This window comes from Bison bison, unplaced genomic scaffold (genome assembly GCF_000754665.1).
Source record: "Bison bison bison isolate TAMUID 2011002044 unplaced genomic scaffold, Bison_UMD1.0 scf7180017864370, whole genome shotgun sequence".
Lineage (NCBI taxonomy): Eukaryota > Metazoa > Chordata > Mammalia > Artiodactyla > Bovidae > Bison > Bison bison.
The window spans coordinates 9,157,173-9,170,220 of record NW_011494942.1 but is presented as its reverse complement, the minus strand read 5'-3'; the positions used below and the strand labels follow the sequence as shown (position 1 = coordinate 9,170,220).

The 13,048-nt window shown below is 36.6% G+C and overlaps 1 protein-coding gene across 9 annotated transcripts in view; it reads left to right on the top strand.

Annotated features, from left to right (window-relative positions):
* Positions 1–13,048, top strand: part of SOX5 (SRY (sex determining region Y)-box 5) — a 1,168,670-nt gene that overhangs the window by 395,203 nt on the left and 760,419 nt on the right. For all 9 annotated transcript variants that reach the window (XM_010855969.1, XM_010855977.1, XM_010855975.1 and 6 more), the window contains one exon: positions 8,989–9,049. The gene's annotated coding sequence lies outside the window, so the exon portion shown is untranslated. The remainder of the gene's footprint in view (positions 1–8,988; positions 9,050–13,048) is intronic.

The window sequence follows — 13,048 nt, the reverse complement described above, 5'->3', positions numbered from 1 at the left end:
TTCAAGCAACCACCTTTGTATGAACCTTCTGACTTCTTTCGCTAACTGGTGATTGGAGATGGAACTTGACTGAAGAATTACATTCAATTCCCCTCCACTAATGTTATTGAGAATAAGAGAGTGTCTAACAATAGGCTGGAAAATGATGCTGTGTTCTGAAGGAAGCATGCATTTGTACCTGTGTGTACAGAGACTTCTGTTGGAAGACACATCCCTCCCCTGTAACAAATCATAGGGAATATTGATAGAAAATATTGAAGCAGAATGTTCCTAAGTGTGGTATAAATCCAAAGAGAATAAAATTGTTCTAACTATGTGGGTTTGGTGATTTAACACATTTAGAAAGAATCTTCAGATTTATGCGATGAGCATTGCTGTTCAAAATGCTGCTTTTCTACTTTGGCAAGCAAGCAGGATGCTACTCCTAGGGATAAGGTTCTAGTGGTGATGCAATTGGACACTTCCTCCGAGCAACTCTAAATTGTATGTTTGCATCTATCAGTTATTGTGTTGATTCCGATCATTTGTTCTGTCTATGGAAGAATGACTCAACTCTACCAGTAAAGAGGAGCTGAACAACGTTTGAACACAGCTTTTCTCTGAAATCCTTAAATGGCCATGAATGTAGTAAAGGTTGCATGTATTGACTAGTTGACTCCATAGGTTGGAATTGGTGGTTCACACAGGAGAGTTGTGGCACTCACTGTTTTCCCAAGGCAGTGTCTAATCTCACTGTAGGGCATCTACTCCAAGCAACGAGGGCCTGGTGGGATTTTAACAGCATTAAAAGCCTGCCTACTCACACACCATTTATTGTTCTAAATCCCACAATTAAATTCATTCCTTTGGGTTATATATAAAAAAAAAAAACACGACAATTTTCTTGATATAATCAAATTGCGTAGACTAGTTAATAGACTACTATTAATTAGCAACCATTTATTCATTTATTTATCTAATGTTTATTTCTGTTAACTCTATTCCTTCGTAAAATACACTTCATAAAATGTAACAAAATCCATCAGTTCAGGACTGCTCATTATTTCATTTCACAAAATTCTTTGCATAAAATATAGATATATCTGCTTTTACATAGCAGTTTTTTTGCTTTTCTTGACTGAATGCCTGCTTTCTTCACCAGATCAATTCCATACATTGTCTTCATAATTTCAGTGAAGAACAGAACTCACACTCATATCCAATCCATTTGCAAATCCTATCTCTAAAAAATATGTATTCTAATTTACCACTCTCACTTTAGCTCAAGATGACATAAAGTATGGAATATTAAAACAGACTCTCCACTACCATGGTCTATTCTTAAGAGAGCTTTGGAAATAAGTGCAGCCATTTTTAGTTGTCAGAATTTCTGGGGATTACTACTGGCAGTAGGTGAGCTGAGCTTAGAGATGCTAAATGACATGCTGTGTGCTTGAAGGTCAGGACAGAGGGGAGCTGGCCACCCAAAATGCCAGTAGCAATTCTGTTGAGAGATACTGAGCCCATTAAAAACTTTAGCCATAGAATATCCTACTTCTGTTCAAACCCCTCCAAAGACTGCTAATTTTTCTAGGAATAAAAGCTAATATCTTTCCAGTGGCATATAGGCCTGACGCAGTCTGTCCTTTTCCCTGCCTCACTTATCTGACCTCATTTCTTCATACTCATTCATCACTCATGGCACTGCAACCACTCTGAAAATACAGTCATGCCAGCATGCTTTTCCTGTTGACTGAAAGTTCCTTTTCTGATATGTACCTCTCACTCCCTCACCTCTGTATTCAAATGTCCTCTTTCTCAGTTACTCTGCTTAAAACTGTGACTCCTCCTCTCAGATTGCTACCCAAAGCTGTTTGTCTCCAGAGTACTTGTCAGAATCTAATATTTTATGTTACATTCTTGTTTATCTTCCCTCACCAGACTATGAGCTGCATAAGCGATTCTTGTCTGTTTTGTTCTGTGCTACTATTACATTGCTTAGAATAATGTTTGGCGTGTAATAGGTGCTCAATAAATAGTTTTTGAATGAATGAATTTAAACTCATAACAACCTTGAGCAGTATTGCATTAAAGAAGCAGACATATAAAAGCTGAGATGTCGGGGACTTCTCTGGTGGTCCAGTGGTTGATAATCTGAGTTTCCAATGCATGGGGCACAGGTCTGATTCCTGGTTGGGGAAACTAAAGATTTGACATGTACTGGTGCCATCAAGCATAATTAAAGTAAAAAAATAAAAAATGAGAGGCTATTTGATTTGGCAAGAGACATATGGCTTCGGAAAGAGAGAAATTTGCATCTGTTTCTAAGTACATTTGTTTATTCATCTTCTAAGTATTTCTTGAACTCCAGTTTAAATCAGGCACTGTTCTAGGTGCAAAAGGTAAAGCAATGAACAAAATTGGCAAGGTCATTAAAAGATAAAAAACCAACAGTTTTAGAGATAATAAGTGCTATGCAGCAAATCAAAGGAAGAAGGGATAGTGACAGGTGGTGGGAGAGTGCCTCCAATTTTTGTACTTTTCCCAGTTTAATCTGACTAGCTCACATCCATGTTAGTAACAGTTACTTTGTTTGACATATTGGCCAGCACTTGAGAAGGCAACAGGGAACTGATACATGGACAAGTATCTTTTGAAGTTGTCTATGTGGTCTATGGAGAAGGCAATGGCACCCCACTCCAGTACTCTTGCCTGGAAAATCCCATGGACGGAGGAGCCTGGTGGGCTGCAGTCCATGGGGTTGCTAGAGTCGGACACGACTGAGCGATTTCACTTTCACTTTTCACTTTCATGCATTGGAGAAGGAAATGGCAACCCACTCCAGTGTTCTTGCCTGGAGAATCCCAGGGACGGGGGAGCCTGGTGGGCTGCTGTCTATGGGGTCGCACAGAGTCAGACACGACTGAAGCGACCTAGCAGCTGCAGCAGCATGTGGTCTATTCCGAGAAGGCGATGGCACCTCAAGAAATTTTAGTTGAAGTATAGTTTACTTATAATACTGTATTATTTCAGGTGTAAAGAGAGGAATAGTGATTCAGTAATTTTGCAAACTATATTCCATTATAGGTTGTTATAAGATACTGGCTGTAATTCCCTGTGCTATACAATATATCCTTGTTGCTTATCTGTTTTATACATTGTAGTTTGTATCTATTAATCAGTTCAGTTCAGTCGCTCAGTCGTGTCCGACTCTTTGCAACCCCATGAATTGCAGCACGCCAGGCCTCCCTGTCCATCACCAATTCCCGGAGTTCACTCAAACTCAGGTCCATCAAGTCGGTAATGCCATCACATACCCCTAATTTGTTGCTCCCCCTGCCTTCTCCCCTTTGGTAACAACAAGTTTATTTTCTGTATCTGTGAGTCTGTTTTCATTTTGAATATTCACTCATTTGTATTTTTGTAGATTCCACATATAAATGATACCATACAGTGTTTGTCTTTTTCTGTCTGACTTATCTCACCAAGTATAATATTTTCTATGTCCATCCATATCACTCAAATTACATGGCTGAGTAATATTCCAATCATCTTTTGGGGCATTTTGGTTGCTTCTGTGTTTTAACTATTTTAAATAGTGCTGCTGTGAACATTGAGGTGCATGTATCTTATCCAGTTAGTCTTGTCCTTTTTTTCCCAGATATATACCCAGGAGTGGAATTTCCAGATTATATGGTGGTTCTATTTTTAGTTTTTTGAGGCACCTCCATAGTGTATCCATAGTGTACAAGGGTCCTCTTTTCTCCATACCTTTTCTAACATTTGTTATTTGTAGACTTTTTGATAATAGCCATTCTGGCAGATGTGAGATGATACCTCATTGTTATCTCTGCCACATGCTGACCATGTGACTATGAGCAAATAAGTTTCAGTGTCCTCCTTTGCTATGTGCTAATTATGCACATTTCATAGAGTGGTTGTGAAGTAAAGAGCCAGTGTAGATGAAGTGTCTAGTGGATAAAAATAAGTTAGTTATTTTTTTAAAGTCTTGGTTAATATTTAGAAAATAGACCTGGATGGAGTACTCCAGTGGATGTCTGTGTTCTGGGGAGGAATATGGGGTTATTAAAAGGGCACTAGGTGCCAACTCAGAACCTTTTCAAAGCTGTTTTATCGGCACACTTAAATAGCAGTGTACATTTTGTATAAAAGTTTTGATATTCTATTTAGTAACCTTTTTGTTACTATGAAAGTTATATAATTTACTGGAAAAATGTTTAAAAAATGTAAATTAGCAAAGGAAACTAAGAAACTTTTCTATTCTAAAACTAACATTGTAACATTTTGGCATTTCTTTTTTGAGTTGTTTTTGTATCTTGTATGTGAGCCTGTGTATGTATCATTAGTTATATAAACTACTGATCTTCGGTCTATTAACCAGAATTAATCTTTCAGAACATTAATATTTTGGAACAAAATTAGTGTTTAGAAACTTTTGGATGCTGGAGTCAAAGGAATTTGTATTTGAATCTGGGTTCTGCTAATTATTAGGCCTCTTTTCCTCAGCAAATTAGTAAGGAGATAATCTGTAGTTTATTTAACCAATGCTCTATTGTTAGCCACTTTGACTCACTCTATTTTTATGTTGCTAATAATTTCTAGATGAATATATTTGTGCATACCTTTTCTTGTTTTTGGAATTCTTTATTCAGTATGTATTTTCCAGAAATGAAATTACCTAAGAACGTGTGCAGGCTTCCCTGGTGGCTCAGACCGTAGAGAATCTGCCTGCAATGTGGGAGACCTGGGTTCGACCCCTGGATTGGGAAGATCATTGGGAGAAGGGAATGACTAACCCATTCCGGCATCCTTGCCTGGAGAATTACATGCACAGAGAAGCCTAAGGGGTTACACTTCACGGGATCGCAAAGATCCAGACATGACTGAGCAACTATCACACTGGGATGAACATGTATAAGATTGCTGGTATAGATGATTCAAATATTTTTCCAAAAAATTTGGACCACTTTTAATTTTCAGTAGCCACAGTTGAAAGTCCTATTGAAAGACTAATTTCTGAAGACTAATTTAAAAGTAGAATGCTTTCCTTTTATTTTATTATTGGTTTTTAATCTTGACATGCTATTAATGTTATTGGTCAAGGAATACCTATCAAAATATTAAATATCTTTTGTATCATCTGAACATAGACTTTTCAAGACAGATGTGGGTAATTTTCCTTTTAAATGTGGGATTAATGTGTTAATGTGCCTTTGCTTTATCTATGAAATTTTTTAAACTTGCTTTTTTGATTTATAATTTATATACTATACAATCCACTAATTTAAAAGTGTGCAATTCAGTGTTTTTCAGTAAATTTAAGGAGAAGTTCAGTATTACCACAATATAACTTTAGAACATTTTCATCTAACAAAAAGAAGCTACATATTCATTAACATACTCCTCGGAGAAGGCAATGGCACCCCACTCCAGTACTCTTGCCTGGAAAATCCCATGGATGGAGAAGCCTGGTGGGGCTGTAGTCCATGGGGTAGCGAAGAGTCGGACATAACTGAGCGACTTCACTTTCACTTTTCACTTTCATGCACTGGAGAAGGAAATGGCAACCCACTCCAGTGTTCTTGCCTGGAGAATCCCAGGGACGGGGAGGCTGGTGGGCTGCCGTCTCTGGGGTCTCACAGAGTAGGACACGACTGAAGCGACTTAGCAGCAGCAGCAGCAGCAGCTATTACTTCACAAATCTCTTCTCCCTGTAACTCTAAGGAACTGCTAACTGCTCAGTGTCTTTATAAATTTACCTATTCTGGACATTTCTTAAAAATGAAATCATACAATGTGTGGTCTTTTGTTACTGGCTTCTTTCATTTGGTATAATATTTTCAAAGATTATCCATGTTGTAACATACTTCATTCCTTTATATGACTGAATAATATGTCACTCTATGGATATATTACATTTTGTTTGCTCATTCATCAGTTGATGGACATTTAGACTGTTGCCACATTTTGGCTATTCTAAGTGGGATTACATTTGAGTACAAGTTTTTGTATGGACATATGTTTCATTTCTCTGTGTATGAACATAGGAGTGGACTTGCTGGCTCATATGGTAACTCTCTATAACCTTTTGGGAACTGCCAAACTATTTTGCAAAACACTTGAAGAATTTCACATTCTTATCTGTGATGAATGTTTTTTCCAATTTCTCTATACCCTTAGCAGCACTTGTTATTATCTTTTTAAAAAAATAACCATCCCCCCCCCCAAAAAAATAACCATCCCAGTTGATGTGACGTAGCATATCATTGTGATTTTGGCTTGCATTTACCTAATGTTGAGTATCTTTCATGTTCTAATTGACAATTTTTATACCTATTCTGGTAAAATGTTTATTCATATTCTTTGCTTATTTTTTAATTGGTTTGTTTGACTTTTTAATGTAGAGTTGTAAGAGTTCTTTCTATATTTTGTATGCAAGTCCTGTATCAGATCTATGATTTGTAAATATTTTCTCCCATTCTGTAGGTTACCTTTTTACTTTCTTGATGGTGTACTTTGAAACAAAGATTTTGTATTTTGATGTAATTCAATTTATCAATTTTTTTCTTTTGTTATTTATTTTATCTGTTGGTGTTATATTTGAAAAATCATTGCCAAACTCAGGGTTACAAAAATTTATGCTTTCTTCTAATAGCGTTATGATTTTTAGTTCTTACACTTATTTATATGATTCAGTTTGAATTAATTTTTATATGATTTTGAAGTATGAATCTAATTCCATTCTTTTGAATACAGATATCCAATTTTCCCAGGACCAGTTGTTGGAAAAATGATTATATTCCAATGTGTTCATCATTCCAATCAATCTGATGCTAACTATTTAGAGTTAGCACCAGATCTCACAAGCTAATGGGTAAGGTCCCCAGATAGACTACCCTTACTTCAGAAGACAGCTACAAGTGGGGTCCCCAGGCAAGGAAGACTTTTCCCAGGGTGAATTGGATATAGACTTAGGAATTCCCATGACACTTCTTCAGGTTTAGTAATGCACTAGAATGATTCATAGAATCCATGAATGTGCTTACTTATGATGACTTTTATTGTAAGGGATTCAGATGAACAGAAGAGGTAGAGGACACGTCTAAAAGGGTTTTGGTGAAGAGTCTCTGTCTTGTGGAGGCAGGGTGTGCCATCCTCCTTGAACATCATTCTGTTCACAGGAAGGAAATTCTGGGATTGTTGTTTGGAGCTTTTATTGACATAATTATAGATGTGTTCTGGCTTAGTCATTGGTCATGTCAGTACACTCAGTCTCCAGCCTCTCGGTCTCCTCCTTCTAGAAGTCAGTGTAGGGGAGAAGGTCAGGGGTTGGGGGTGGGAGGTGTCTCAGTGTTCCAGCCCTCGAATCACTTGCCTGCTTTTTCTGATATCCTACCCCAGCCTGAAGCGGTCTGGGAATCCTCTTAAGGGTCATGTCACTAGCATAACGAAGTCATACCTATCACTCAGAGAATTCCAAGGGTTTTCAAAGCTGCCTGTCAAGAACCAGGAACAAAGACTAGATTTATTTATTTGTTGTCATACTGTAACTGTTCCCTACCTCTCCCCCCGCCCCCCATTGAATTGTCTGGGCAAGTGTGTCAAAATTGATTGACCATAATGTCAAGGTTTGTTCCTATACTCTCAATTTTATGTCGTTTATCTGTATTTGTATCCTTATACCAGTACCACACTGTCTTGATTACTGTAGCTTTGGCTTTAGTTTGGAAGTTGTGAAGGATGCATTCCCCAACTTTTTTTCTTTCATAGGATTGTTTTAGGTGTACTGGATCCCTTGCATTCCGTATGAATTTTAAGGACAGTCTGTCAGTTTTTACCAAAAAGCCCAGCTAAAATTTTGATAGAGATTGTGTTAGACACACTGATCAGTTTGTGGAGTACTTCATGCTAAGAATATTAACTTCTCTGATGCATGAATGTGGGGTGCCTTTTCATCTTTCTTAGATATTCTTTCATTTCTTTCAGTAGTGTTTTAATTTTTAATATGCAAATCCTCCACTTATTAAATTTATACTTAAGCATCTTATTTTTTCGTGTTGTAAGGGAAATGCTTTCTTAATTTTATTTTTGGAGTGTTTATTACTAGTACATACAAATCCAATTGACTTTTATGTATTGATCAAGTATCCTGCAACCTTACATTAGTTTTAATAGTGTTCATTACTTTTAATCATCTTTTAAAAATAAAATGTCAATACTTAGGATTTTCTAGATAAAAATAACATTGACTACAAATAATTTACTTTTTCCTTTTCAATCTGGATGCGATTTATACCTGAACGTAGCCTCCCTTTTAATCTTGAATAGAAGTGATATGAGTGGGTACTCTTGTCTTATTTCTGATAGCAGGGGGAAATCAGTCAGTCTTTTACTACTAAGTATGATAATTGTGAGGTTTTCATAGTTGCTCCGTATTAGGTTGAGGAGTGAAAGTGAAAGTCATTTAGCTATGTCCGATTCTTTGTGACCTCATGGACTGTAGCCTGCCACTCTCTTCTCTCCATGGAATTCTCCAGGCAAGAATGCTGGAGTGTATAGCCAACCCCTTCTCCAAGGGATCTCCCCAACCCAGGGATCAAACCCAGGTCTCCTGCATTGCAGGCAGATTCCTTACCATCTGAGCCACCAGGGAAGCTTTTTGAATGTTTATTTCATGAAAGGGTATTGGTATTTTTCAAATGCTTTTCGGCATCTATAGAAGTGATCATATGGTTTTATCTTTTATTAATATAGTATTAAATGTGTTATATTATTTGATATTTAGATGCAAAATCAACTTTGCATTGTTAGGATAAATCTGGTCTAGAAAAAAGTTTTACAGTGAAATTACTTAATATTTCTTCCAAAGTTATGTAGTAGAAATCTTCTTTAATTCCCTTTGTAAAATTTATTTTTTTTCACCTGAGTATTTTTGAAATTATTCTGATTTGTCACTAAATACATTTCTTTCTTTTTTCTTTTTCTCAGCATTGCAAGAAGTAGATAATATCAAGGACATCAGGAGTGGGAGAGATTGGAGACTCAGCAGGTCAGGATATTACATTATCATTTGCTGATCATTCTTGTCATTAATTTTGGAATTTTTGATCTCTTGCCACTTGTTTATTTCTTATCTGTGATTATTTGGTGTGGTCTTCAGTGTTGCAGCTACCTACTGGAGCCTTTGTATAATAGGTCCAGCACTTGGGCCTTCTCTTTTTAAAATTTGAAGGTAAAAAGTAATTTGAAGAGATTTTCAGGAACAAAGGAAATTTTCTTACCTAATAAGATTCAGAGTTACCCTGATTTCTGTTATCTATCTATTATTTGAATAGTTTTGAAATGAAGACTTTTCCATGACTTTTTCAGAATCACAACCTTAAAACATATAAAATGTCATTACTTATGTAATTGTAATGGGAGAACACTTGGGTCATGAAAGTCAAGTTTCCTTTCTTTTCTGTTGTATTCTCTCGGTGCAAGGACACCTCTAAGAACTCACAATATTCTTAGAGTCTGTTTACTAATGCTAATTTTAACTACTGAATGTTGGCTGCCATATATAAAGTGAAGGTTAATTAAATAATTTATCTGTAGATAGAACAATCTCAATAGTCAAAGGGTCTACTGTGGGCCTTTGTCATCTAATATGGAAAGTTTAGGGTAAGTCACACTCCTCAGTAAGCTGGGCACAGCCATGTTGGTCTCTGCAGTCCCCATGGTCCTGAGAGTCACCATGAATGACTGACGACCTGTGATGACTGATTTCTTGCTTCAGGGAATCCTCCCTGTGTTGTCTTAATCAGTGGTGATAAGTCTTGCTACTATGGCTTAGTTATTTATAGAAGCTTGGTGGTCCTCTCTTATAAGCCCTCCAGTGTTACCACTTCCACAAGTCTCCTGGAGTTTGACTTAGTGTCTCCACACCCAGGTCTCCTGGAGAGCAGCTACCAGTATTTTTTTTCATGTTTCATCACCCAGATAAATGAGTTTGTTCTTCAGTCTGATCACATCTCTTCAAGTGAAATGGTTTATTCAGAATGGAGCTCAGCTTAAAGTTCTTCTGCTTGGATGCTTCAGAGATTTAGTCATTTTCTAGCATTAAGAACTAGACAGATTTTTATTATGTATCTTGTGAGAATACCACCCTCCAGCTTAAAGGAAAGATAATTGCAAGTGCATCTTGATGCATCGTATATACTCAGATCTCTGCTCTTAGCTAAATTAGGTAAGAGTCCTTCAAAAAGCTGTGTTTACAATGATATGCCCAAGAAATTGGGTTTATAAGTATGTCTGCAGTGATTCTTAAAGAGTTGAGAAGCACTTTTGGGTGATACTTTCATAAGGAGTTTTCTGGTAGTTAACATCTCTTGACTTTCAATCTGTAACTATCATTGGACTAAACATTAGAAGCATACTGAAACCCAACGGTGGTGAATTTTCTTGGACACTGGCTGTTATGTATATATTGACCTTAAGTTGAACACAGTTGTTGTTTGAGTTTTGCATGTTTAGAAGCAAAATCAAGAAGGAAGAGACAAATACCTCATAGATTCCTGATAGTCTTGAAGGATAGAGAGAGTCTCAGTCTAATTCACCTGTTTTACAAACCTACATTGCCTCCCACTGTCACAGGAAATATTAGTAGCAGAGATAAATCTGTGTTTCTTGACATGATGCAAATATAGTGCATTGTGTGCTTTACAGCTGTGGAACTCAAACAGTTCTGCCCCCAACATTGTACATGCAGATAAGAAACTATCATCGTCCTATGTCATCTTAACCAGTATGTATTTTGATAAGGAATGCCACTGATACTTGTACTTCACTTTGCACTGATATTCAAAGAACTCAAGAACATTAAGGTTTTTTTTTTTTTTTTTTTTTTACTGTTGTGTCTCTGGAGAAGTTTCCTATTTAGTTGGATGAAATGAAAAGATGATCATTCATTCATTCATTCATACAACAGAAGTTCCTTCCTTCCTGGAGCTTTCATTCTAGTGAAGGAACACTTAAAATGAAAAATTTAATGTATATGTTAATAGGGATACATACTAAGGAAAAAATAAAGCAGAATAAATACAGAATGATGGGAGACTGTATCCAATACCATGTCTAGGGAAAGCCTTTCTGCTAAGGAGAGAGTGGAGCACAGACCTGAGTGCAGCATGAGAGGGGGAAGTGTTTAGAGATATGAGTGAAGATATATAGTCATTGGGAAGAGCGAGTATAAGGAGCATGCTTGCTATGTTGAAAGATTGTCAAGAAAGGTATTTGTAGAGTCAGAGGAGAGTAAAGAGTGGACAAGTATAGTCAGAGTAGAGTGAAGAGTGGACAAGTAAGAGATGAAAAAGCATGATGTGATGTTCATTATATACGGTCTGGTATACCGCAGCAGGATCTTGACTATTATTCTGAGTGACATGGGGATCATTAAGGGGACTTTAGCCAATAAAAGGGCATGATGTGGCTTGCATGGTTTAAGGATCACTTGGACTTACAGGTTGGGTAAAACATTAAAAAATTTTTCCTTTATCAGATCAGATCAGTTGCTCAGTCGTGTCTGACTCTTTGTATGAATATAAATTATGAATGAAAATAAACTTTAACAACGATTAGGGCAACATTATCTGATTATGATTTTGACTGATGACTGTGTTCAAGGAGTTCATGTTAAATAGTATAGCTATCACTTTTTGTTTTTGTGTCCTTAATTTGTAAAATTCCTTTGATTTATAATCATATTCTTGGGTTTTGTATAATAACTTATTGTTTCATAATAGGTGTATTAATGACAAGGATATATAATAGAAGTTTCTGTATCTTCTAAAGAAGTTTGTGTAACTTTGGTTAGTTGCTTTGCATAGTTGAAATTCCATTTGTTTGTTGTTTTTAATTTAAACTGAAATTAGGTTGTGTAAGTCCATAAAAGTCATGAATTTTTATCTTCCAGTTGTAAGGGAGAATTTTTGTTGTTGTTGGCAAAGTAATATCTCTGCTTTTTTTTTTAATTTTTGAAAATTATGTTATGGTTTATTGTAATGATCACATGACCCATGAGGCTATTTATAAGAAGAAAATGTGGAATAGTTAAAAAAATTAAAACCTTCATAGGACATATAGGGCATGAATTCTGGAATCAGCTTTGAAACTTACCAGCCAGATGACTTAGGGTCTTTAACCTGTGTTTGCCTGCTAAGTGACCAGCACTGCTTCTCCCATAAGGAGAATTGTATTGCTACCATTATCTCTGCAGTTCCATTACATTTGTTGAACCAGTATGCATGGTGTGTAAATCAAATTTGGTTGAATTAGGAATCATGTTAGATGTGACCATTTTTAATATAAAAGAAAAATAAGGATGTTTATAAATAACAGAGGAAATTGTTCATATTTATTTTCAGAAAAAATCAAAAAATATATGTTGACATTTGGAAGGCAAGGTTGTTTCTAAAATTCTCATTGCTGTCATGTCAAAGAATCAAAGTGAAAAGTGAAGTCGCTCAGTCATGTCCGACTCTTTGCGACTCCATGGATTGTAGCCCACCAGACTACTCAGTCCATGGAATTTTCCAGGCAAGAGTACTGGAGTGGGTTGCCATTTCCTTCTCCAGGGGATCTTGCCAACCCAGGGATTGAACCCAGGTCTCCTGCACTGCAGGCAGACGCTTTACCGTCTGAGCCACCAGGGAAGCCCCCAAAGAATCAAAATGATTATTTAAAAAGGAATTTAGGAAGTAGGGTTGCCTTCTCCTAGCTGTCTGACAGCAGCAGTTTCCAACTGCCCAATGACTGTTTACTAGAAATGTTTCAGAATTCTGAGAAAGAAAAGAAAGAAAGAGAAGTTGTTCAGTTGTGTCCAACTCTTTGTGACCCCATGGACGGTAGCCTACCAGGGTCCTCTGTCCATGGGATTTTCCAGGCAAGCATACCAGAATTCTGACATAGAATTCTGAGTCAATGCATTAAAAAGTATTTTAAAACTATAAGTAGGAATATAAGCTTAGATTCTCATTATATAGCTATTAGAATATTCATGTAATACATT